At 42.9% G+C, this 14,764-nt stretch overlaps 1 long non-coding RNA gene across 1 annotated transcript; it reads left to right on the top strand.

Annotated features, from left to right (window-relative positions):
• The first annotated feature begins 285 nt into the window (after positions 1-285).
• LOC132392088 (uncharacterized) lies at positions 286-10,221 on the top strand. The gene is made up of 3 exons (XR_009511441.1): positions 286-510; positions 8,557-8,701; positions 9,657-10,221. It is a non-coding gene; the product is annotated as an uncharacterized LOC132392088 (long non-coding RNA).
• The last annotated feature ends 4,543 nt before the right edge of the window (positions 10,222-14,764 follow it).

Genomic DNA, 14,764 nt, shown 5'->3' with positions numbered 1-14,764 from the left:
TATGGATTATGTTCAGAAACTCGACCTCAGTTGCTGACAGCAGCACTACTTTGAGGGCAGATTTACTGGAAGAAACGCTCTCGCGCTCAGCAAGTGGGGATGATCAGAAACTCACTGCCTGAGAGCAGTTAGAGCTGGTTCAGTCATGGCCTTTAGAGAAGGAATTGGATAAGTAATAAAGGGAAAATAATTTGCACTGCCCTGGGGAAATAGCCAGTAAATGGGACTTGCTGGATTTTTGTTAGAAGCAGCACAATTTTTTTTTCTGTGCGTTACAGAGCAATAATCTGCTCACTGTTGCTCAGAAGGGGTGCCTCCACCATTTGGTGGTAGATCTCAACAGAGCCTTGGTTCACATATGGACCAAGGAGCTGAACACCAGAGGTGAGGGGGAGACTGACGGGCCCTGACCAAATGTGGCATCAGGAAGCTGTGGGGAAACCGAAGGCAGTTGGGTCCAAAAGGGCGATGCTGTCCATTCGCTGGAGTCTTTTCCTGATTCTCAGTGAGGTAAGAAGGTCTGAGCAGGGAATTCTGGGGGTAGCTGGTGGATAGCTGAAGGTAGTTCTCCCTAAGATGGAGAAAGGAGAGAGTGGAGGACACATGTGAGCAGAGTGAAGGCGACCAGGGTATCAAGACATTGAATTAGAATCAGAATCAGGATTGTTGTCACTGACATACATTGTGAAATTTGTTGTTTTGTGGCAGTGTAAGATATGAAAAATTACTATGTTACAATAAATATATCATCATCATCATGCGCCATGTGGTATGACATGGGCGATCATGGTCTTACCCATGACCATGATTGTTCTCGGCAAATTTTTCTACAGAAGTGGTTGTCATTGCCTTCTTCTGGGCAGTGTCTTTGCGAGATGGGCAGCCCCAGCCATTAACAGTATTCTTCAGAAACTGTCTGCCTGGCATCAGTGGTCACATAACCAGGACTTGTGATATGCACCAGTTGCTCCCTTACTTTCATGTGACCTCATCGGAGAGCTAAGCAGGTGCTACACCTTGCCCAAGGGGGAACTGCAGGCTAATGGAGGGAAGGAGCACTTCACACTTTCTTTGAGATCTTCCCCCCCCTCCCAAACTGTCACCACCCCCCAAAAAATAGTGTAAAAGAGAAAGTGCGGTAATATGCATGGGATTGGGGACCATTCAGAAATCTGAAGGGATGAAGCTGTTCCTAAAACATTAAGTGTGGGTCTTTAGGCAACTGTACCTCCTCCCTGATAGCAGTAAAGAGAAGGTATGTCCCAGGCAGTGAAATTCATACAAATTGAGAACATAATTACATAAGAACATAAGAAATAGGAGCAGGTGTAGGCCATCTGGTCCATTGAACCTGCCCCACTGGTCAATAAGATCATTGCTGATCTAACCATGGACTCATCTCCACTACCTGCCTTTTCTCCATAACCATTAATTCCCTTACAATGCAAAAATCTATCCAACCTTGTCTTAAGTATATTTATTGAGGTAGCTTCCACTGCTTCATTGGGCAGAGAATTTCACAGGTTCACCACTCTCTGGGAAAAGCAGTTCCTCCTCACCTCCATCCTAAATCTACTCCCCCGACTCTTGAGGCTCTGTCCACTAATTCTAGTTTCACTTACCAGTGGAATCAACTTTCCTGCCTCTATTTTATCTGTCCCTTTCGTAATTTTATTTGTTTCTGTAAGATCTCCTTTCATTCTTCTGAATTCCAACGAGTACAGTCCCAGGTGATTCAATCTCTCCTAGTAGTCTAACCCTCTCAACTCCAGAATCAACCTGGTGAACCTCCTCTGCACCACCTCCAAAGCCAGTATATCCTTCCTCAAGTAAGGAGACCAGAACTGCGTGCAGTTCTTTAGGTGGAGCCTCACCAGTACCCTGTACAGTTGCAACATAACCTTGAAGATCTTAAATTCAATCCCTCTAGTAATGAAGGCCAACATTCCATTTGTCTTCTTGATAGCCTGCTGCAACTGCAAACCAACCTTTTGTGATTCATTGAGGGACAAGAATAGGCCACAGATGATGGACACCAGGAATCGGATGCTTAATTGCAACATCCATGCATTACCCTTTTCTAAAGCTCTTGATTCCTCCACACACTCAAGATTTGAGCTCTCATATTGCGAGGTCCTTCAGTTCCTCCTGCACTGAACAATGTCCATTATATTGTCCCACTTCCAACTCCTACTTTTCCAAAGATCTTTAACATTGTTAACACTGAGTGATGATATGAGATCCTGGTGGTGCAAGAAGAAGGTATAACCATCTTGACCAAGAAATTAGGTACTCAACAAGGAAAGCACTGTGTTGTCAATGAAGGAAGGATTGGATAGTGAGGCCATATCCGACAGAGTTATTGTTATTTGGTAAATATTTTACTACTGTCAACCACTGAGATACAGTGAAGATTGGTGTTGAGATATCTGGAACAAGTGACTGGTTATTTCAGAGGAATATTACAATGGGGTAAATGCTCTACTTGTATCCTAGAACATAGAACATAGGACTTAGAACAGTACAGGCCCTTTGGACCACAATGTTGTGCCAATATTTTAATCTTCTCCAAGGTCAATCTAACTCTTCCTCCCTATGGAGCCCTCCATTTTTCTATCATCCTATCTAAGAGTATCTCAAATGTCTTTTTTGCGCCTGTCCTATTCGATATAATGAAGCAATTGTCAAGTGAAGCCTTCATGTTTGATATCAAGGGTTACAGAGCAAACATGGATTGGCAGAGTTGAGGTGCTGCTCAGGGTAGATTTTACTGAGGGGAGAATGAACTTAATGGGCTTGTAAATCCCTCCATCTTTTCGCTACTTTAAGGAACCCTTCAGAAAGTCCAAACAGACCTGTTCAGACCATTCACCTCTCTTCAAATACAGGACGGCATAGCGAAGGTGAGAATGGGACAGTTTAAAGGAAATACGTGGGGTATGCTTTCTACACAGATGATGGTGGATGCTTGGATCGCACTGCCAGAGGAGGTGGTGGAAACAAATATGATACCAATGTTGAAGAGGCAGTTAGGCAGACACATGAACAAACAGGAAATGAAGGGACATAGACCATGGTGCAGGAGGTATACCTTATAGTTGAAATTAGCATCACTGTTGTCACAGATATTGTGGGCTGAAGGGTCTGTTCCTATTTTATGTAATTGATGTAAGAGAGGTTAGTGATCTGAGCAGATGTGTTTGAAGTTTCTGATGGACTCTGTAAAGTAGATCGCAGTCAGATATTGGAGATTACTCAGGGTTGCTCTACCCTTCAGTTGAGCCTGGCCTAAGCTACAACCTCAGCTTTGTGTGGCCACTGCTCTGCCCAAAACCACAACAAATGGCAGTAAGTTGTGAACGTGACCTAGACCATCAGGAAAACCAGAACACCAACCCGCCTGATTCTTCACCATCCCACTGTCTTGGAAAAACCTCTAACATAAACAAATCCCTCACCCTCTCTGGACAATTTCTCTTCTTTCCCCCTCCCCCCCCCACTCCCATCAGATAGAAGAAACAAAAACTTGAAAACTTGTACCACCAGGTTCAAGGACGGTTTCTACCCCACTTTATGGATCCTTCATGCAATAAAGATGAAGCCTTGATCATTGCAGCTTCCTTGTCATGGCCCTTGGACCTTAGTTAGCAATTATACTATACTTTCTCTGAAACTGTAACACTATATTCTGCAGTCTGTAATTGCCCTTCGCTCTGTACTTACTCAAAATTGTCTGTCTGGATGATATGCAAAACAATATCCTTCACTGCATTTTGGCTCATGTGGCAATATAAACCAATTATCAATGAACAATGGACTCTGCTCCAAAACCTGTGACACAAAGTTCAAAGTTCAAAGTACATTTATTATCAAAGTACCTATATACCACCCTGAGATTAATTTTCTTGCAGGCATTCATGGTAGATCAAATTAATGAACAACAATGCACAAACACAGATGAACAAAAAAAATTGCAAAAGGAGACAAACTTTGCAAATACAAAAATAAATAAATAATACTAAGATTATGAGTTGTAGAGTCCTTGAAAGTGAGTCCACAGATTGTGTTCAGTGATCAGTTCAGCGCCAAGGTGAGTGAAGGTGCCCGTGGTGGTTCAGGAGCCTGATAGTTGAAGGGCAATAAGTGTTCCTGAACCTGGTGGTGTGGACCCTAAGGCACCTGCACCTCCTTCCTGATGGTAGCAATGAGAAGAAAGCATGGCTACTTGATGATGGATGCTGCATTCTTGTAATAGCCCTCCTTATAGATCTGCTCAATAGTGGGGAGGGCTCTCCATGTGATGGGCTGGGCTGTATCCATTGCTTCTTGTGGGATTTTCCATTCTTGGTCATTGATGTTTCCATATCAGGCCATGATGCAATGATCACAACAGCTTCAGTGGCCTCCCTCTATCTACAGAGAATCTCAGATTCAGTGTGGGTTCCAATCTCCCATAGGTCGAGAGGATTGAGGATTTATGAAAGGACTACACCTAGGAAGGATGGGGCTTTACTTCTGAAGTCACATTTATGTAAACACATCAAAATCTCAGCAGGGGTAAAGAATATCTTGGGGCACATGAGGCACTTTATTCTTTACAGATGTAAGACATACTGCCAAATGGACTGTCTGCACCTGGCCACCTCCCAATTATTAAGTCGTAGCAGTGGGGCAGTAATGGCTGGATTATTTGGTCAATATGAGCCGAAGTTATTGCAGTCCTGTCCAGCCATTTATCTTTCCAGGGCGTCTAATTTAATTGGACATATTCCAAAAATGCTTTCAGTGCATTTGACATACAGTCAGGCTGCTGAGTCCAACCAGGCTCTGAAATGCCCTTGTGAGGTTTGCAACAGATCAATGTAAAATAATGATTTGAAGACAATTTCTTTATTAATCTGAGCTTTTTTAGGAACTGCTTCCCTTAATGTTTCTTTCTGATGTCTCTCTTTGCTAGTAATTTTTTGGAATTTTTAACTTTCATTTATTGTACTCCTGGTTTTTCAAACAATACTTATGGCTTTGGAAGCTACCAGATAGCATTTATTTCATTTCTGTCAGCGTCCTTCAGAAGGTCTGACTCTTTCTGGTCGCACACTGTTCCCAGGAATTTGACCCAGCAACAGTGAAGGAATTTATGCTTGAGTCTTCATAGCATGTGATCTAGGATTGAATCAGGAATTTAAAATTACAAACAGGTCATGCTTTGGGATATTCAGCAGAGCCAGGTTTCAGCTATGTAGAAAGAAGCAGAATTAATGACACTTCAACCAGAAAAGCACTGCCCCACTTTTGAAGAAGGGTCACTGACATAAAATCTCATTCTATCTCTACAGATGCTGCCAGGTCTGCCGAGTATTTTCTGACTTCGGATTTCCTATATCTGTAGTCTTTCCATTGATTCATTGATTGATTGAATGATTGTGTTTCAGCACTGAGTAGGACCATACGGCCCTTCAAGCCTTGCTGCCTAGCAATCCTCCGATTTAATCCTAGCCTAATCACAGGACAATTTACAATGACCAATTAACCTGCCATCCAGTACATCCTTGGACTGTGGGAGGAAACTGGGGAATCTAGAGGAAACCCATGCGGTCACAGGGCAAATGTACAAAATCCTTACAGGCAGCAGTGGGATTTGAACCCTGGTCACCTGTACTGTAAAGCATTCTGCTAACCACTATGCTACCATTGCGCCCTAATGATTTTTATTAGAATTCCCATCCTTGTTTTCAAATTCCTCACAGGTCCTTCCTCTCCAGAACCTCTTAACATCTCCCAGCCCCTTACACTTCCAGGGTCTGCACTCCCCCATTCCATGCTCAGCCACAGGCTGAATGAGTCATCCCTGACCATGCCCTCAACTATTTCAGCCTTTATTTCCTCTCTTTGAACAATCCTCAGCAATTTTAATCTCCTGTTATAACGTCTCATTGACGCTCCTGCCTTACATTCATTAAAGCCAGTACATAAATGAAATTAGTGCTGCTGCAGCTGAACCCTTTTTATGTTTCAAAGCAAATTCAACTCTGTTATGGGCCAAATTAAACTTTAGAAAAGATTATCTCAAAGATATTGCAGAGCTAATGAAAATATTGTCTGTAATCAGTCTCACACGGAGCTCTTTTCTACAGAAGCTTCAAGGGGATTCCAAAATCTTCTGAGGCAACCCGAATTCTTCCGGTGGCCACCCATGTCCTGTTGCTGCAGTGACGCTTTTGCTAAGCGGGTTTTCTGCAGTGCGTACAGATATGTGTCAGGTGATTACTGCTGTCTTTGACAGCTTACTGGTTATTAGCGGCACAGCTAACAGAACTACTGCCTCATAGATCCAGTGACCTGGGTTCAGTCCTGACCCCCAGAGCTGTCTGCATGAAGTTTCTCCATGGCCATGTAGTTTTGTCCTGCTTTCCTCTTGCATCCTAAGGGATACGCAGTTTAGTAGATTACTTACCACTCTAAATTGACCCAAGTGGCTGGGAATCCAGGAATAGGTTTCAGAAGAACTCAGCTTTGATATTGGTTTATTATTGCCACATGTACTGAGAAGCTTTTATACTACATCAAGTTAGTATAGAGAAAAACATAATGTAGCTCTAGAAAAGATGCAGTGCAGGTTGACAAATAAAAGTGCAAGATCACTAGACCGTGAGATCAAAAGTTCATCTTCAGCACATGAGAGATCCGTTCAAGAGTCTGATAACAGCAGCGTAGAAGCTTTCTTCTCATCACAATCATCAGGGAGGAGGTACAGGACCCTGAAGACCCACAGCCAACAGCTTCTTCCCTCCGCTGTTAGATTTTTGAAGGGCCCATGAATGCATGAATACCACTCACTATTTCTGTTTTGCCCCGCATTGTTTGTAACTTACGGTATTTTTAAAATGTTTTGCAGAGTACTGCTGCCAACGAGCCAGCAAGTTTGACGACAAAGGCAACAGGAAGTGTAGAGGGGGCCAGTGGAGGGGAGGCTGGTCTGTGCGATTGGGGAGCGAGCTTGGTCCAAGAGCAGTCGTCGTCTCAATGGGTCAAATGTCCCAAGCTGGAAAGGGGCAGTGAATGTTTATTCAAGTGACCAAGCGGATATGTGAACCCTTCCTAGAAGTGTGGGATGTGTGTCGCTATTTGCAGGAGATCCTGGGAGCAGTGGCATTGTTTGTAAAAGGTCACCAAGATAGTGGGGCTATTTGCAGGAGAACCCTGTGGAAGAATCACTCTTTATAAAGGATTCTGAGTGCACTCAAAAACTTGCAAGGGGGATTCCAAGATTAGATCTCAATTTATAAACAATCCCTGGGAGCACTTGTCTATTTTTTTGTTCTACTGTGAATGCCTGCATGAAAATGAATTGCAGGGTAGTATTTGGTGACATACACATCATTTGATAAAAAATTTACTTTTAACTTTGATTTACTCTGATTTGGAGGAGTGTTGCTACTGGCAAGATGTGTATCTATGTTCAGGGGCAAGGTGTGCATGCACTTACAGTGGATCCCTTGAAAGCATTTTATTTGCAGGGGTCATGGAGGGAGATGACTAATCTCTCTAAATAGGTTATAGTAACGCTGGCATCGGAAAAAACAGAAGCATGGAAAATAGTTGAGAGGTGTTGCGATTCTAATAATAACTATTAATTGATCCAGAATGCTGGAAAGACCAGCATTTATTGTTCATTGATCAATGCCCTTGAATTGAATGACTTCAGCTCAACTGCTGAACTTAATTGCCTTTGAATTTCCCAGCTTTGGCTCAGCGGGTTTGAACTCAGTAATTCTATCTCTGGATTAGTAACACAGCCAACACAGTCATGGAGCTACAAGCAGGAGGCATGTTTGCCAATGCTGGTATGGAAAGGACGGGGCATGAGGATGGGGTGGACAAGAGTCGATTGGTGATTGAGGTCAGAGCATTGGGAGGAAACTGGGAGGGGTCGATTGGTTAGCCCAGTTGGGTAGCTCAGTGCAACCAGGACCCAGGACCCTTGTAGTCCTCCTCGCCATGCACTACATAGGCAGCTGAAAATTATTAGATTGCCTTTATTTGTCATATATTCATCACAATATCGAGAAAAATCAATCATTTGTGTCAAATAAAATCATAAAGATTGAGCTGATTTTTGCCACACTTCTGGCACCAACATAGCATGCCCACAACTCACTGAACCTCCCCCATATATCTTTGGAATGAGGGAAGAGGCCGGAGCACTTGGAGGAAACCTACGCGGTCACGTACAAACTCCTTATAGACAGCGGTGGGAATTAACTCATAACACTACCTAGCACCATACCATGCTAGTGAATGGGTTCATTGACCTTACCCTTTACCCAGTGTATATATGCTTCAATGTAGTGAATGGTCCAAACATTTAGGCATTTCACACAGATGCCCGGTTCTTCCTCTTTCTCATTTAATAGAGAACTGGTTAATAGGACTCCAAGTAATAATTTTGGTCAGAACCAGTGGGAGAACTGCAGGGGAAGTTTTTAAGATGGCTAAGAATTGAAAGACTTACATTCAGATTTTTTTAAATCACGTGTTCTGGTCCGTTTATTACAGGAAGAATGTGGAAGCCATAGAAAGGGTGCAGAGGAGATTTACAAGGATGTTGTCTGGATTGGGGAGCATGCCTTATGAGAATAGGTTGAGTGAACTCGGCCTTTTCTCCTCGGAGCGACGGAGGATGAGAGGTGACCTGATAGAGGTGTGTAAGATGATGAGAGGTATTGATCGTGTAGATAGCCCGAGGCTTTTTACCAGGGATGAAATGGCTAACACAAGAGTAACACATGATATATGGCAGTGATATTAAACCAGATTTTGATATTAATCAATAACCAATAGGCAGTGTTTCACATTTGTCCTTCTTCTCAGGGTCCAAGACCAGCTCATAATTGGACTCCTGATGGTCATTATTTCTTTGACTACTTTTGGCCATGGCCATGGTGGACAATGTAACCTGAACGTGATACAATGCTTTGAAGGGCGGAAACATTTACCGATAGCTGTTCAGGCTTCCAAGACCCATTATGTTCACTAGCTAATAAACCTACACAATTCCTCATCAGCCTCGAAGGCAAAGTCATGTTTAAACTGACAGACTTTTTGCCAAAGCTCAGCTGGATCACTGCCCCGCAAATTGACAAGGCTTAATTCCTTACAACTTGAACATATGTCCTACATTATTAACAAAGGACAACAGGAGGCAAGGCTAACTTTGTAGGATTACCGTCCTTGCAAACGACATCTTTGAAAGCTTTAAGATTACACATCAATGATGCTGTGCACTGTTGATTGATTAAATGGCACTTAATAGGAATTCTGGTTCAGAGCAGTGTAAAGAGACCCTCAATTCCCAGAATTCTCGATAGGGAGCCAACTCACCAGAGTTAACTATGTACGTGGTGTCATTTGACAGGTCACTGTCAAATCTTTGAATGGTAACTTCTGTAATTGGATCCTCGACTTCCCAACCAGAAGACCACAGTCTGTGCGGATTGGAGAAAACATATCCTCTTCACTGACGATCAACACTGGTGTACCTCAGGGGTGTGTGCTTAGCCCATTGCTCTACTCTCTGTATACACATGTGGATAGGCATAGCTCAAATATCATCTATAAATTTACTAATGATGCAACCATCGTTGGTGGAATCTCAGGTGGTGATGAGAGGGCGTACAGGGGCAAGATATGCCAACCAGTGGAATGATGCTGCAGCAACAACCTGGCACTAAACGTCAGTGAGATGAAAGAGCTGATTGCGGACTTCAGGAAGGGTAAGACGAAGGAACACATACCAATCTTCATAGAGGGATCAGTAGTGGAGAGAGTGAGCAGCTCCTGGGTGTCAAGATCTCTGAGGGTCTAACCTGGTCCCAACACATTGATGTAAGCATAAGGAAGGTAAGACAGCGGCTATACTTTATTAGGAGTTTGAAACAATTTGGTATGTTAACAAATACACTCAAAAACTTATAACATTGTACTATGGAGACCATTCTGACAGGCTGCATTACTGTCTGGTATGGAGGGGCTACTGCACAGGATCAAAAGAAGCTGCAGAAGGTTATAAATCTATTCAGCTCCATCTTAGACACTAGCCTACAAAGTACCCAGGATATCTTCAGGGAGCGGTGTCTCAGAAAGGCAGCGTCCATTATTAAAGACTTCCAGCACCCAGGACATGCCCTTTTCTCACTGTTACCATCAGGTAGGAGGTACAGAAGCCTGAAGGCACACACTCAGCAATTCAGAAACAGCTTCTTCCCTTCTGCCAACTGATTCCTGAATGGACTTTGAAGCTTTGGATAATACCTCACTTTTTTAATATACAGTATTTCTGTTTTTGCATGTTTTAAAAAAAATCTATTCAATACACATAATTGATTTACTTGTTTATTTATCATTATGTTTTATGTTGTTTATTATTATCATTTTTTCTCTCTCTGCTAGATTATGTATTGCATTGAACTGCTGCTGCTAAGTTAACAAATTTCACGTCACATGCCAGTGATAATAAACCTGATTCTGATTCTGATTAAACTCACATCTTCTCAAGAGGACCCTTGAGACTTGTGCAATGGGTGACATGCATTTCCACCACTGAGGGAGAAGGCCGCTTTGCCCCGTGAAAGGTGTGTTTGTTGTGTCGAGGGAGAAATGTGAGAAGCACCAGTGAGAGGAAGCTGTATCGAGGAATGAACCCTGCTGTTCTTGACTGATCTGATGTTAACTGGATGTAAGATTTACAACAGAAGATCTTTCATTCTCAATTCCTTCAGTTCAAAAAATATTGGGAATACTCTGTATTGGTTATAGAGACAGAAACCATGTAAAAGTGTCACCTAAATTTGGAGCAGAATTAGACAGTTTGGCCTCTTAAGCCCAGCTCATCATTTAGTAAGATCACAGCTTATTTGATTCTACCCGACATGATAGCATAACGGTTAGTGCATCACTTTACAATGCAGCGACCACCGATCGGGTTTCAACTCCTGCCATTTCTCGTAAGAAGTTAGTATCTTCTCTCTGTCACTGTGCGATTTCCTCCAGGTCCTCCAATTTCCTCCCACGTTCCAAAAAGGATATGGTTAGGGTTAAGGTTAGTGAGTTACGAGCATGCTATGTTGGTGCCAGAAACACGGTGACACTTCTTTTTTATTCCAGTCCTGGTGAATAGTCTAGGCCCAAAATGTTTCCATAGATACTGCCTCGCCTGCTGAGTTCCTCCAGCATTTTGTGTGGGTTCACTGCATGTTTTGATGTACATGTGATAAAATACATCTAATTTCTCTCAATCTTTGCATTTCTGCCTACCCTCTGTGACCTTTTACCCACTCACTTCCTGGGGGTACGTACCTACAGTTGCCTTCAAGTTATTCACCTTTCAAGAAAGGGACTTCCAAACGTTCATGGCCCTCTCAGACTTGTGTTAAATGGGTGACTTCTTATTTTTAAATGGGGGTTCTGGATTCACCTACAGCAGAAAGCTTCTTCTTCAAATCCATTCTCTCAAGATCCTTCAGGATCTTTTTGCAATCCATTTCAAACAAATGAGGGTCAAAGTTAGAAGCCAGGCATGTTTTTAGTAGTGGAAAGGAGGGAGAGGTGGAGAGAATAAATGTCTGTGATGTGGCAGAGACCATGAGAGGCTGAATAACTGAAATGACAGTGGTGGCAGCTGAAAGAGGATGGAAAAGGCTTTCTTAATTGTAGGGACTCTGCTTGGAAATAGAACATAGAACGTACAACAGTACATCACAGTATGGCCGTTTGGCCACAATATTGTGTCAACCATTTAACCTACTCTACAGTCAATCTAACCCTTCCTTCGAAAATAGCCCCAAACCCTCCATTTTTCGTTCACCCTTGTGTCTTTCTAAAGGTCTCTGAAATGTACCTTGTGTATTATGCCTTTACGCTCAGCCCTAGCAGTGCACTTACACACTCTGTGTAAAAACCTATCTTCCCTGAACTTTCTTCCACTTGTCTTCTCGTATTAGCCATTGGCATCCTGGGAGAAAGGAGCTGGCTGTTTACTCTGTCTATGTCTCTCATAATCTTATACACCTCCATCAGGTCATCTCTCAACCCCCTTCACTCCAATGAGTAAAGCCCTGTTCACTTAGCTTTTCCGCATAAGACATGCTCTCTAATCCAAACAGCAACCTGGTAAATCTCCTCTGCACCTTCTCCAAAGCTTCCAAGTCCTTCCTATACTGACGTGACCAGAAATGAATATAATACTCCAAGTGTGGTCTAACCAGAGTTTTACAGAGCTGCAACATTACCTTGGGGCTCTTGAACTCAACCCCTGACTAATGAATGCCAAAATACCATCGTCTTCTTAACCACCTTATCAACTTATGTGGCAACTTTGATTTTGGACCCCAAGAACCCTCTGTTTCTCCACACTGCTAAGATTCCTGCCATTAATCTCAACCTTCCTCACTTCACACTTTTCCGAATTGAACTCCATCTGCCACTTTTTAGCCCACCTCCTCATCATGTCATGTCCCGCTGTAACTGATGAAAAGTACATAGGAGATTGAAGAGGAGACATAAAGTAGTGCTACAACAGGACGATATATATTATGGCATTGTCACAACACAGGAGATTGTTTAGCCTCCGGAGGTTATCATCAGGGCTGATGCTAACACTGCCTTGAGCCCAAAACACTGAAGATCTTCTGTAAACCCCAGATTTAAACAATGAATCATTTCACTCTGAATTGATCACCAGTTTGAGGAAAGGTTTTAAATTTCCATTACCCTTTGTCCTAACTTCACTCTTGAAAGGCCTGCCTCTAAATTTTGAATGCTGTCACTATTCCTGGATGGCCTGAGCCATGGAGAAACTTATTCCCTGCAGCTCCCCATTTATATGTCGCTTTTGGAGAGAAAATGGACAAAGAGGTAGAATATGGGAACATTGAGCTGCCTAAGTATAGGTTCCTCTCAAAGTAGGGGGGCCAGTGACTGGGGACAAATTAATATTTCAGAGAGATTATAATTATTACTTTATTGTCGCCAAATAATTGATACTAGAGCGTACAATCATCACAGCAATATTTGATTCTGCGCTTCGCGCTCCCTGGAGTACAAATCAATAGTAAATATAATAAAAATTTAAATGATAAATCATTAATAAAAAATAGAAAAGAGAAAGTAAGGTAGTGCAAAAAAACCGAGAGACAAGTCCGGATATTTGGAAGGTACAGCCCAGCTCCGGGTCAGGATCCATTCAGCAGTCTTATCACAGTTGGAAAGAAGCTGTTCCCAAATCTGGCCGTATGAGTCTTCAAGCTCCTAAACCTTCTCCTGGAGGGAAGAGGGACAAAAAGTGTGTTGGCTGGGTGGGTCGTGTCCTTGATGATCCTGGCAGCATTGCTCCGACAGCGTGCGGTGTAAGGTGAGTCCAAGGATGGAAGATTGGTTTGTGTGATGTGCTGGGCTGTGTTCACGATCTTCTGCAGCTTCTTCCAGTCTTGGACAGGACAACTTTCATACCAGGTTGTGATGCACCCTAGAAGAATGCTTTCTATGGTGCATCTATAAAAATTAGTGAGGGTTTTAGGGGACAGGCCAAATTTCTTCAGCTTTCTCAGGAAGTAAAGGTGAGCCTTCTTGGCAGTAGACTCTGCTTGGTTAGACCAAGTCAGGTCATTTGTGATATTCACCCCGAGGAACTTGAAGCTTTTGACCTGTTCCACCTGTGCACCACCGATGTAGATGGGGTCGTGTGGTCCGCTACTCCTTCTGAAGTCAACAACCAATTCCTTTGTCTTGCTGATGTTGAGGGATAGGTTATTGTCTTTGCACCATGCCACCAGGTTCTTAATTTCCTCTCTGTACTCAAACTCATCATTACCCGAGATACGGCCTACAATTATGGTGTCATCAGCAAACTTATATATTGAGTTTGATGGAAACTTGGCTACACAATCATGGGTGTACAGTGAGTACGGCAGGGGGCTGAGTACACAGGCTTGTGGAGAGATGTTCAGTCTGCAAAGTTTGGCCACAGGAGGAATGTTAGACTTCCTCAAAAACCTTAGGACACAAGAAATTCTGCAGTTGTATACATGCGCAACCCAGCAAGTCAGGCAGCGTCTATGGAGGGAAATAAACAGTCGGCATTGTGGGCTGGAACTTTCCTCTGCATTGGAATGGAAGGGGACAGAAGCCTGAATACGAAGGTGGAAATGGAGGAGTACAGTTTGGCAGGTGATAGATGAGACTGGGTAGGGGCAATCCTTACAATGAGATTTCAGATTCATTTATTTATCACACATACATTAAAACATGCAGTGAAATGGGTCACTTGCATTAACAAACACAATATAAATTCTAGTGGGGGAACCCCAAAAGTGTTGCAACATATTGAGAAGGAACTGCCAATCCTAAAACACACATAGATGGAAGCCATTTATAGATGTGGCAATAAAATTTGCATCGAAATAAACTTATAGTTCTGCTTGGGCTAGTGTCGACTCCTAACAAATAATTTGAAAGAGCTCTCCCTTTGTTTTATATCACAAGCTGAGGGATTTCTCTCGTCTAGTTCAAATCTTCCTTGAGTGCATCACATTTGCCATTGGAGTAAGGGGAATTAGGAATGGGAAATAAACACCAGCATTACTGGCAGTGTCCAGAACCCTGAATAGGTAGAGGCCAGACATCGTCTGGGTTGACACAAAACAGCATTGGTCTATAAATCAGGCTACACCAGTAGAACTGCCAATTAGCAAACAATACAGATGTGGGG

The sequence above is a fragment of the Hypanus sabinus genome, chromosome 1 (genome assembly GCF_030144855.1).
Source record: "Hypanus sabinus isolate sHypSab1 chromosome 1, sHypSab1.hap1, whole genome shotgun sequence".
NCBI lineage: Eukaryota > Metazoa > Chordata > Chondrichthyes > Myliobatiformes > Dasyatidae > Hypanus > Hypanus sabinus.
This window is presented reverse-complemented; position numbering and strand designations above follow the sequence as displayed.